A 12,334-nucleotide genomic window follows, 5' to 3' on the forward strand; every position below is an offset into this window, starting at 1 on the left:
TCACTCACCAACCTGGTTGGTGACATGCTTCATCATCGGGCCCACCAGAAGAAGCCAAATGCCTCCCTGGTGTGCTACAACGCCAGATTACTGTGGAGCTGGATTTTGTGACAGTGATGTGAAAAGTGATATTAAAAATGTCTAAGACTGTACCAACCCAAAAAAATGTTTATTCACTGGTCAGTTTAGACATGGTTAAAAGATATGTGTGGGAGAACTACCACAGATTATGATGGGAGTTTCCACTTAAAGTGGGGTCAACATGTTTCTGCCCTTTAAAGTGTGTGATTTACATGGGCATTCGTCAGAACCGTGTATTGTGTACCTCTGCGGTATGGGCGCGCTAAGGCCCACCCTAACCAGAGTACGTGAAAGTTAAAAAATTGCTCTATGTGTAAAAATCAGTGCAAGAAAACAACACAAACCACAAGTTGTGGGAATTACCTCAATTCTGAGGAACCTGTGTAGTCTGAAACAAAGAGACAAACATACATGTAAGACAAAACATATACATAATGCTCATTGGTTTAGAAAGTTTTTGCTAGGACAGTCTCTGCGATCCAAGTGCTGTATATTGGTCTGAAAATAGACCTTGTGCCATACGTTTATTTTAGAGCCAGAAACGCTGTATGGTTGCCCAAAGGGCATTACAGGCGTGTGGGCATGCACTATGGCAAAAGAAATGCAGGCTACTGGACAGAGCGGCTGTATGTACAACACTTGTGGATAGCGAACAATAGGCCATTAATATACGGCCAGAAGTGCTAACTCCTAAAAGAATACGTGTAACACAAAAGTAAGGTTTAGAGATCTCACTTGTATTTTAGAAGATCCACGCCCATGGGTCTCGGGAGGGGGTGGAGGCGACTATGACATACCCTGTAGGTAAAGGAAAGCCTAGTAAATTTTACGTGCCAAAATAGTAACAAACAGATCGGTTACTTAGCTCTGGGTTAGTGATGCGAAGGATCCTTACACCCGCAACACCTAGCACCCGCTCGGCACCTAGCTTCTCCTGCTCCGGACCCCGTGGATGTGGGCCGTGGCACACAGAACGCTAATGTGGAGTGCCGGTGGGGGCCGGGCGTCATGTGACGCAGGGCAGCCAATCAGCGGGCCGCCATAGGGAAGAGGCTTGGAAAGCAAGCTAGTTCGCTGGTCAATCACAGGGCCTCTTTGGAACGAGGCTTGGAGCACAAGATGGAAAGTACACTGAGGGAATTGCTCAATGTCGTGATTCCCATAAGGGTTCACAGGGCATATCCTTATCTACTCAGTCAGGTTTGTGACATGGGGGGAAGGATTTGGGGCAGCAATAATAAGTTATTAATGCCGGTTATGAATTAAAATGAATACAAAGGAAATGAAAAAGACAAAAAAGGGGGGGGTGGAAAAAAGGTCATGGGTCTGGTGGACCATGCAATAGCTGAGGAGAGTGAAAACAGTTGCAAGGGAGTGCAATACGGTAGTCACTAGCTCCATTGCGTATAACTACGAAGTACAGCACGTGTAGGGGCAGTAAGGAGGAACTACACCCCAACTCGATAGTAATTTACGAGTATCACCCTAGGCAGAAAAACTGCGACAGCCTCGGAAAAAGAGGGAATGGTCAGCGTTTCAGTACTGTGGACCAAGGGATCTGGTCATTTAGACCATGCAGGTGTGTGCCCAGTCTATACAACCAACGTTGTTCTTTCTCAAACAGTACGCTATCTGGGTCGATTTGTTCTATTATGGTCCAATTCAGATCGTTGGGTGTATGGTTTTGTTGAAGGAAATGCTCACTCAGTTTTGTTGTCACTTTTCGGCATCTGATATTACTTCGATGCTCGCAGATGCGTTGTTTGACTTTTCGGGTTGTCATACCAACGTATCTTTTTCCGCATGTGCAGGTGATAAGATATATGACATTCAATGAGTTGCAATTTGTATGTTTCTTTTGAATCCATGTTTTTCCTGGTTACGGGGAGAGTTCTTTTGTGTGTGTCGTCAGGTGACAAACACTACAATTGGAGCACGGGTAGTGCCCAATTATTGGGGAGAGTCCCCATGCACTGGTGATTGATCCAGGATTGTGGGGGTTGGGTTTGTCAATTCTAGGTCATGTATTGACAAGGGAGTCCTTAAGGCTGGTAGCTTTTTTAAAAGAGAAGAGGGGTTTCTGCCAGTCTTTTCTGTTGCTCCTGATTATGCTCCAGTGTTTGTTCACAGATTTTTTCATCTGATTGGAAAGGGTGCTGTAAGTGGTGACACACGTTAGTGGTATTTCTGTAGGTTCCTTGATGGTGTCCTCTAGAAGGGCCTCACGTCGTTGATTTCTGGCCCGTTTGTTGTCCTTTTCAAGTATTTTCGCAGGGTAACCTCTTGATTTCAGTTTCTGTGTTAAATCGGCTGCCTGGCTCTTGCAATCATTGAATCATCTGCATTCCACCCAAAAGTTTATTTGTTGTGTACTGCCCTGGGCGCTGCTTCGCTTTGCTTCCGCTGCAATCACTTTAACTTTAGAACGCGATTACCCCCGGCGCTGTGCTCTGCCCTCCCCCCGCTGCCATTTTGTTTATATTGTTGTCCTCGTCCTCGTGAGCCCGCCCCGCCTCCCAGCTGAGCCGCCCTCCCACTGTCTATATACAGCGCTCCCGTACCTGGAAGCGCTGTGATCCCCTCATCCCTCCTGTGCTGAGAGGTCGCTCCACAGTCTCTTTCCGAGACCTGGTATCGTTGTGCTGCTTTTCAATCTGCATTCCACCCAAAAGTTTATTTGTTGTGTACTGCCCTGGGCGCTGCTTCGCTTTGCTTCCGCTGCAATCACTTTAACTTTAGAACGCGATTACCCCCGGCGCTGTGCTCTGCCCTCCCCCCGCTGCCATTTTGTTTATATTGGTGTTGTCCTCGTCCTCGTGAGCCCGCCCCGCCTCCCAGCTGAGCCGCCCTCCCACTGTCTATATACAGTGCTCCCGTACCTGGAAGCGCTGTGATCCCCTCATCGCTCCTGTGCTGAGAGGTCGCTCCACAGTCTCTTTCCGAGACCTGTTATCGTTGTGCTGCTTTTCAATCTGCATTCCACCCAAAAGTTTATTTGTTGTGTACTGCCCTGGGCACTGCTTCGCTTTGCTTCCGCTGCAATCACTTTAACTTTAGAACGCGATTACCCCCGGCGCTGTGCTCTGCCCTCCCCCCGCTGCCATTTTGTTTATATTGTTGTTGTCCTCGTCCTCGTGAGCCCGCCCCGCCTCCCAGCTGAGCCGCCCTCCCACTGTCTATATACAGCGCTCCCGTACCTGGAAGCGCTGTGATCCCCTCATCGCTCCTGTGCTGAGAGGTCGCTCCACAGTCTCTTTCCGAGACCTGGTATCGTTGTGCTGCTTTTCAATCTGCATTCCACCCAAATGTTTATTTGTTGTGTACTGCCCTGGGCGCTGCTTCGCTTTGCTTCTGCTGCAATCACTTTAACTTTAGAACGCGATTACCCCCGGTGCTGTGCTCTGCCCTCCCCCCGCTGCCATTTTGTTTATATTGTTGTTGTCCTCGTCCTCGTGAGCCCGCCCCGCCTCCCAGCTGTGCCGCCCTCCCACTGTCTATATACAGCTCTCCCGTACCTGGAAGCGCTGTGATCCCCTCATCGCTCCTGTGCTGAGAGGTCGCTCCACAGTCTCTTTCCGAGACCTGGTATCGTTGTGCTGCTTTTCAATCTGCATTCCACCCAAAAGTTTATTTGTTGTGTACTGCCCTGGGCGCTGCTTCGCTTTGCTTCCGCTGCAATCACTTTAACTTTAGAACGCGATTACCCCCGGCGCTGTGCTCTGCCCTCCCCCCCGCTGCCATTTTGTTTATATTGTTGTTGTCCTCGTCCTCGTGAGCCCGCCCCGCCTCCCAGCTGAGCCGCCCTCGCCCCTCCCCCTTTCCACTATCCATATATGACAGATGAGCTTCCGTGCAGCGTTCACGCGCAGCGATCGCGCCCCAGTCGCGCCGAAGGTGCGCCAAAGGTAAGCCTGTCTATGCCCGTCCGCGCCTGGACCACGCCCAGCGCCAGACCCCCTGGCCCTCGCATTGCCCAGCCCTCCCGCATTACTTACAATGCCACCACCCTCCTAGCCCTTAACCCCGGCCGCTCCCCCAACTGCGTCCAAGCCGCTCCCGGACTCACCCATGGACCCTACTCTTGCAACTCCTGCAAATTCAATGGCAACAAAACCAGCTCCTCATCCACCAACACCAATCAGAGACCTGACACCAACCACCTAAAATGCATCCTGCTCAACACCCGCTCGGTCCACAGACATGCCATCGACCTCTGGAATCTACTCAACACCATCTCACCGGACGTCGCCTTCCTAACAGAAACATGGATGAATGCCTCTTCAGCCCCAGACATCACCATAGCCATCCCGGAAGGATACAAGATCATCCGTAAGGACCGCATCGAGCAAACAGGAGGAGGCATCGCTATCGTCCATAAGAACTCCATCCGCATCTCAACCAGCTCTGACGTCAACCTTGCCAGCGCCGAACACCTCCACTTCCAGATCCACACCGACCCCAAGACCACACTCAGAGGCACCCTCCTCTACCGGCCTCCAGGACCCCGTGCACAATTCAGTGACGACATCACTGACTTTATCACCCCACACGCCCTCCCCTCCGAGGACTACATTCTACTGGGAGACCTCAACTTTCACCTGCAAAAGAACAACGACAGCAGCGCCACCACCCTTCTGGACAATCTTGCCAACCTCGGACTCAAACAACTGGTCACTACCCCCACCCACATTGCAGGTCACACACTCGACCCTATCTTCACTTCCAGCAAACATGTCTACTTCAGTCACACCACAGCTCTTCACTGGACAGACCACAGCTGCGTTCACTTCACATACAATGAGACCACAATCCACAACCATCCTCAACCCACCATGCGAAGAAACTGGAACAAAATCACCATCGACCAGATCTCCTCATCGCTTCTTCAAAACCCCCCTGTCCACTCCTCAAACCCCGACCAAGCAGCCATTAACCTCACCCAATGGATATCCAACAGCGCCGACATCCTAGCACCGTTGAAAAAACGTCAAAGCAAACCAGGCAGCAAAAACGCCTCCTGGTTCAACGATGATCTTAAGAAATCGAAGAAACACTGTCGCTCCCTCGAGAAGGCCTGGAAAAAAGACCCAAACACCAGCACCAGGGACGCCTTCAAAAACGCCACCCGCATACACCACCAACTTATCCGGTCTGCCAAGAAAGCCGCATTCAAAGACCGTCTAGATAACAACGCCCACAACAGCAAGGAATTATTCAACATCGTCAAAGAATTTACCAACCCATCAGCCAACTCCAACGACATCACTCCCTCTCAAGCCCTCTGCGACTCCTTAGCTTCCTTCTTCCACAACAAAATCGCAGACATCCACAACAGCTTCGACAACCGACCCGAAGACCAACCAACCCAACCCTCTGCAGGACCTTCATCCCCCTTGAACATCCTTAATGACTGGAACCCAATCTCCACCGAGGACACCATCCGCCTGATGAACTCCATCCAGTCAGGATCCCCAACTGACCCATGCCCTCACCACATCTTCAACAAAGCAGACTCCATCATAGCACCATACCTCCGAGATGTCATCAACCACTCCCTCAACGCCGCCACCTTCATGGAAAGCTGGAAACACGCAGAACTCAGCGCCCTTCTGAAAAAACCCACAGCTGACCCCACCGAACTCAAAAACTACCGCCCCATCTTGCTTCTTCCATTCCCGGCCAAAGTCATCGAGAAAGCTGTCAACATCCAACTCGCCTCCTTCCTCAAAACCAACAAATCCCTCGACCCCTCACGGTCCGGCTTCCGAGCCAAACACAGCACTGAGACCGCACTTATCGCAGCAACAGATGACATTCGAACCTTACTGGACAATGGAGACACAGTCACCCTCATCCTCCTCGACCTCTCCGCTGCCTTCGACACAGTCTGCCATAGCACCCTTCTACAGCGCCTCAGAAACGTAGGAATCCAAGGAAAAGCACTGGAATGCGCCTCCCACCATTCAAGTCAGAGGCCTCTGAAGTCATCTGCGGCGTGCCACAAGGATCGTCACTCAGCCCCACCCTCTTCAACGTATACATGAGCCCCCTTGCGACCATCGCTCGCCAACACAATCTCAACATCATCTCCTACGCGGATGACACTCAACTGATCCTATCACTCACCAAAGACCCTAACACCGCCAAAACCAACTTACACGAAGGAATGAAAGAAGTAGCCGAGTGGATGAAGCACAGCCGTCTGAAACTGAACTCAGACAAAACAGAAGTCCTCATCCTAGGCACCTCCCCCTCCGCCTGGGATGACTCTTGGTTGCCAGAAGCCCTTGGAAAAGCACCCATCCCGACGGACCACGCACGGAACCTGGGCGTCATCTTGGACTCCTCACTCTCGATGACCAGACAAGTCAACGCCGTCTCATCATCTTGCTTCAACATTCTTCGCATGCTCAAAAAAACATTTCGCTGGATCCCCACCGAAACTAGAAAAACGATCACCCACGCACTGGTTACGAGCCGCCTGGACTACGGAAACACACTATACGCCGGTACCACCGCAAAACTCCAGAAAAAACTCCAACGCATCCAGAACGCTTCAGCCAGGCTCATACTAGACATCCCGCGTAAAGAACACATCTCTGGTCACCTGAAAAACCTCCACTGGCTCCCCGTAAATAAGAGGATTACCTTCCGCCTCCTAACCCACGCACACAAAGCACTCTACGAACTTGGACCCGAATGCCTCAACACACGACTGTCATTCTACACCCCCTCCCGCCAGCTACGATCCTCCAACCAAGCCCTTGCCACTGTACCCCGCATCAACAAAACCACCATGGGAGGGAGATCCTTCTCCTACCTGGCAGGTAAAACCTGGAACTCACTTCCCACTCACCTTCGCCTTACTCAAAACCACCTAGCATTCAGAAAACAACTGAGCTGAGCTCGTCATGAGCATGGAAAGGGTTAAGGTCTTCTATGGAGCTTTGACTAAGTACAGTTTCCTGTGTGTGTCCAGTGTTGTTCAACTTGCTGGTCACTTGTAGAGGTACTTTTTTATTTTTTACACCAGCACTCGATAGAAGTGCCAGTGCTTGCAAGCCATTTCAGTCGGATCACTGACAGAATTTCGACCTCAGAAATATCGACCTACAAGAATATCGAGTCAACAATATCGAGGGCAAAAATATCGACATCCTATCTACAACATGGTGAGTACAAAAATATCGAAAAAATAATATCGATGTAAAAAATATCGATGTTAAAAATATCGTTTTTTTTTATATATATAAATGTAAAAGTAAGTATATAACACTAATAAATAAAATATACATATTTAAAAGTATCTAATAATGTTTAAAATTAATAAATAATACATATATATTAATAATACATTAATTAAATATATACAGTAAAGATATAATATATATGTACTGAACAATAAGTATTAATAATTAATTTACTAATTTATAAATTAATGAAATATATTCTAATTTACTAATACATTTACAAACATAAAACAATAACATAAATAAAATGTAAGTAATATAAAAAATAAAATAAACATGTGATATTTTAACAATTAATTATATAAAACGTTGGATAGCGTAAGGGTAAAAATTACTATTCCTACTGCAGAGAGTGGAACAGTAGGGAAAGCGTTTGATAGCGTAGGGATAAAATTACTATTCCCACTCCAGAGAGTGCAACAGTCGAGAAAACTGACCCTGAACCCAAAAAACACCCCTTTACCCACGAACTGAAAACTGACCCTGAACACTAAAAATACCCCTTTACTCAAAAACTGAAAACTGACCCTGAACCCTAAAAATACCCCTTTACCCAACAACTGAAAACTGACCCTGAACCCTAAAAATACCCCTTTACCCAAAAACTGAAAACTGACCCTGAACCCTAAAAATACCCCTTTACCCAAGAACTGAAAACTGACCCTGAACCCTAAAAATACCCCTTTACCCAAAAACTGAAAACTGACCCTGAACCCTAAAAATACCCCTTTACCCATGAACTGAAAACTGACCCTGAACCCTAAAAATACCCCTTTACCCAAAAACTGAAAACTGACCCTGAACCCTAAAAATACCCCTTTACCCATGAACTGAAAACTGACCCTGAACCCTAAAAATACCCCTTTACCCATGAACTGAAAACTGACCCTGAACCCTAAAAATACCCCTTTACCCAAAAACTGAAAACTGACCCTGAACCCTAAAAATACCCCTTTACACCAAAACTGAAAACTGACCCTGTACACTAAAAATACCCCTTTACCCAAAAACCCAAAAATGACCCTGAACCCTAAAAATACTCCTTAACCCAAAGTAAAATAATATTATTTAATTAGCAATTAATAATTAATTAACAATAACAATAAAGTAAATATATTAGCACATAAGCTGTAATTAATATAATTTAATAATTAATATCATTTTTCCCCAAATAATTAATTAACAATAACTAAAAATTATATATATAAATAAATTATCTTATTAATGTAATTAACTAATTAATATTATTTAATTACCAATTAATTACTAATTTAAAATATGTTCAAAATTATATTAATTAATTAACTAATTAATATTAATTATTTGCCAATTAATTAGTTATAAATATTTAAAAACATATATTAATTAATTAATTAATATTAAATTACTCCCCACCCTATTCCCCTATAAACCCACATCCCGCTACAGAAAATATATATCAATTAATCAATTAATTATTTTCCAATTAATCAATATTAATTAGCAAATAATTATAATTAATTAATTAATCCTAATAATTATTAATCAACTTACCATAATTAAATTACTTCCCACCCTATTCCCCTATAAACCCACAACCCGCTCCGGTACTAAAACATCAAATTTCCTTATAAATTTATATATTATTATAGAAAATGTATACACATATAATAGTAATTATTTTAAATACTTAAATTAAACATATAACACATACATAATAAAAAACTATAAAATAATACAAATATCGATATTAGTGTCATCGAAATTATTAACATCGATATATATGCTATCGATATTACTAACTTCGATATTACTTACATCGATATTAAGTATATCGAAAGACTTGGCTTTTTCCCTAGAGTCCCTCCGTCACTACTAAACAATCTTCCACTATCTCTATTTTAGGAGTAGCCACCCTAGCGCCAGGATGCCTGCCAGGCGACAGCTGCGCTCTATAAATGTTTTAAATAAATAAATAACTTACCTTGGGTCGATATTCTGTCCTACGATATTCTTGCCTTCGATATTATGCTCCTTCGATATTTCAGACTCGATATTATGGTAGGTCGATATTTCCAACTCGATATTTTGACTGTCTACCATTTCAGTCACTAGTACCCCCTCCCACCCTTGTTGGTCGACTTGTCTTACCGACTCACTCCTGCTTCATTGTTGCTCGCCCTGCCCCTCACACTGTCATTGCTCCCCCCCCCCCCCCTAGCACCCACTCCTGCTTCCCAGTTGCTTGCCTCTTCTCTTGCAGCTTTCGGAGTGGGTGTCTTGTTAGTTTGAAAGGCAATAAGGCCTCTTTACTCACTGAAATCTCTAAGCAGATCTCTGAAGCTGCGGGACTCTGCAAAATTGGGATACTTTTCATTTCATTTTATTGAGTTTATTGCTGATGTCCAAGTCGAGTTTGTCATTTCTCTTGGGAATTCTGTAATGCCCAACAACTCCCCCCAACCCGCCCTGCTTCTAATGAGAACAAGCCCGTTTCAAAATGGGCGTTGTATTCTCCATTAGGGGGTTACGATATGCAAATGCTTGTTTTTCAATCAATCAGTATTTGTAGAGCGCTGCTAATCACTCCTGAGGGTCTCCAGGCGCAAGACTGCTAGGCTCAGGTGAAAAGCCAGGCCTGAGTCTCTTCCCGAAGTCCACCAGTAAGAGTGATGTTCAAAAATGGAGAGAGAGGCCGTTCCAGCACTTGGCGGTGACGTAAGAGTAGGAATAACCTCGCCTTTGCTTCGGAGTAGGCAAGGTCAAGGGGGGCAGAGCTTTGACATGTTTGTCTATCCTCTCCCCGCTCCCCGTGATTTCAGTCCCCCCCCTCCCACCCCCCTTCCTCCAATGTGTTTCCCACCTTCCACTCCTGTGTTGTTTGAAAGTAGAAATAAAAGCGCAATAACGCGGCTGACGCTCGCCTTGTCATAGCTCTTTTTTTAACTCCTTTTCTCTTCAGATATTATCAAGGATGCTAAGATAAACATGCAGTTAATGAGATTGTGCTGGCTGAGCAAAGAGGAATTCAAAGGACATGGGAAGAGAGAGGAAGGCTCTGTAGACAATGCGGCTGACAGATATTGTCCCGTGGACGGTTTCTTGTGCCTCTGCCTTCAGTTTATCCAGAGTGCTTGAGTTTCCCTTTCCTTTCAAAAGGACTGCGTGGCGAAGTGTGTGAGCTGAGGATGCTGCAGCTGTGTTGTATTTCAGTCAAAGGATTTGCATCCTCTCCCCTGACAAGTCGGGGCCATGCAGTCTTTGCCTGCTGTCTTCTAAATACAGCCGCCCCTCCCGCGCCACCACACATCACTTGGCATTCTTGATTGATAATCCATAGCCATGGCGCATTTTAATGTTGGATGTGAGCCTCTTAGAGACGTGCTTCATTACCGACAAATATCATTGAGGATCACGTTGGATGGGTGAGGTCTGGGATAGAGCTCATTCTCTGGGTGCATGGTTTCTTGTTTTTGTCAACCTTGTGCATTCTTTATGCATAAGAATATTAACCTCTGTGTTACAAGGAAGACGCCTTCACTTGATGTCTGTTACCTTATGATTAGGTTCTATATTTGTCATATTTTGAAAACACAGAGTTCTAAAGGAAAACCCATGCACAGAGGCCACAAGTGCATCCACGAGGCAAAAGTAACGCATCAAGGGCCAGATGTAGGTCGCCAATTACCGGTCGGTAACGGCTGATTTCGGCCGTTACCGACCGGTAATTGGTTTTTGAGATGTAGGGGGCCTGATTTTTACTGAATATGTAAATTTACCGATTCTGTAAATTTACAGTTTTGGTAAAATACTGACTCGGTATATTTACCGAATCGGTAATTCCAGATGTAGCTGGCACTTCAAAGAGTGCCACAGGCCCTTTAGGAGTCAGTATTTACCATCCAATCCTATTGGGTGGTAAAATACCGAATTCAGGTGTACATGCACATCTGTGCATGTACACCTGTGGCATGTGATACACAGACATGCCCTTAGGGCAGAGGTCTTCAATCTGTGGGGCGCGACCCCCAGGGGGGTCGTGGAGTCCTGGGAAGGGGGTCGCAGATTCTGCCAGAGTGCAGTTCCTGGCGTCGGACTGATCGAGGGTGCTCAAGGCGGAGGCCGCCTAATTCACACCGAGGTGTGAAAAACATCAAAGCCTCGTTAAGAAGTAAAGGTCTTTTAAAGACCTGTGATATTGCTCTGATGTGCCTTTGTGTGTGTCCAAGCGGTTTCAGCCAGGCTGACATACAGGAGCTGGGGGAGGGGGGGGGGGGGGAGGCTGTAGCCCTTTGAGTTCAATGGACTTAGCTGTGGGTTTATTTTTACTTTTAACGTTTTATATAGCGCTAGTTTAACCCGTAGGTATCGGAGCGCTTTACAAATACACAGTAAACAGCAGAAGGACATTGCAATCATATCATTGGTTCAAGTCCCACGAGCCCTCATACCTGGCGCCTGTGCAGGAGAAATGTGGCTGAGAGTCTGTTCTTCATGGTGGGTGAATGAATGATGGGTGGATGGATGGATGAAAGGGTGGACGGATGAAGGATGTATGGATGGATGGATGAAAGGGTGGATGGCTGTATGGATGGACGGATGGAAGGATGAAAGGGTGGACGGATGTGTGAAAAGGTGGGTGGATGAATGATGAGTGGATGGATGTAAAGATGAAAGGGTGGATGGATGGATGAAGGATGGATGATGTGTGAAAAGGTGGGTGGATGGAGGATGGATGGATGAAAGGGTGGATGGAAGGATGAAAGGGTAGATGGAGGAGGGATGGATGTATGGGTGGATAAAAGGTTGCATGGATGGATATGTGAAAAGGTGGGTGGATGAGTGATTGGTGAAAGAATGGATGTAAGGGTGGATGGATGAAGGATGGATGGAAGGATGAAAGTGTGGATGGATGGATGAAGGATGGATGGATGGATGGATAAAAGGTTGCATGGATGAATGATGGCTGCATGGATGGATGTGTGAAAAGGTGGGGGATGAATGATGGATGTTTAGATGAAAGG

Source organism: Lissotriton vulgaris, chromosome 1_1 (assembly GCF_964263255.1).
Source record: "Lissotriton vulgaris chromosome 1_1, aLisVul1.2, whole genome shotgun sequence".
In the NCBI taxonomy this organism is placed as follows: Eukaryota; Metazoa; Chordata; class Amphibia; order Caudata; family Salamandridae; genus Lissotriton; species Lissotriton vulgaris.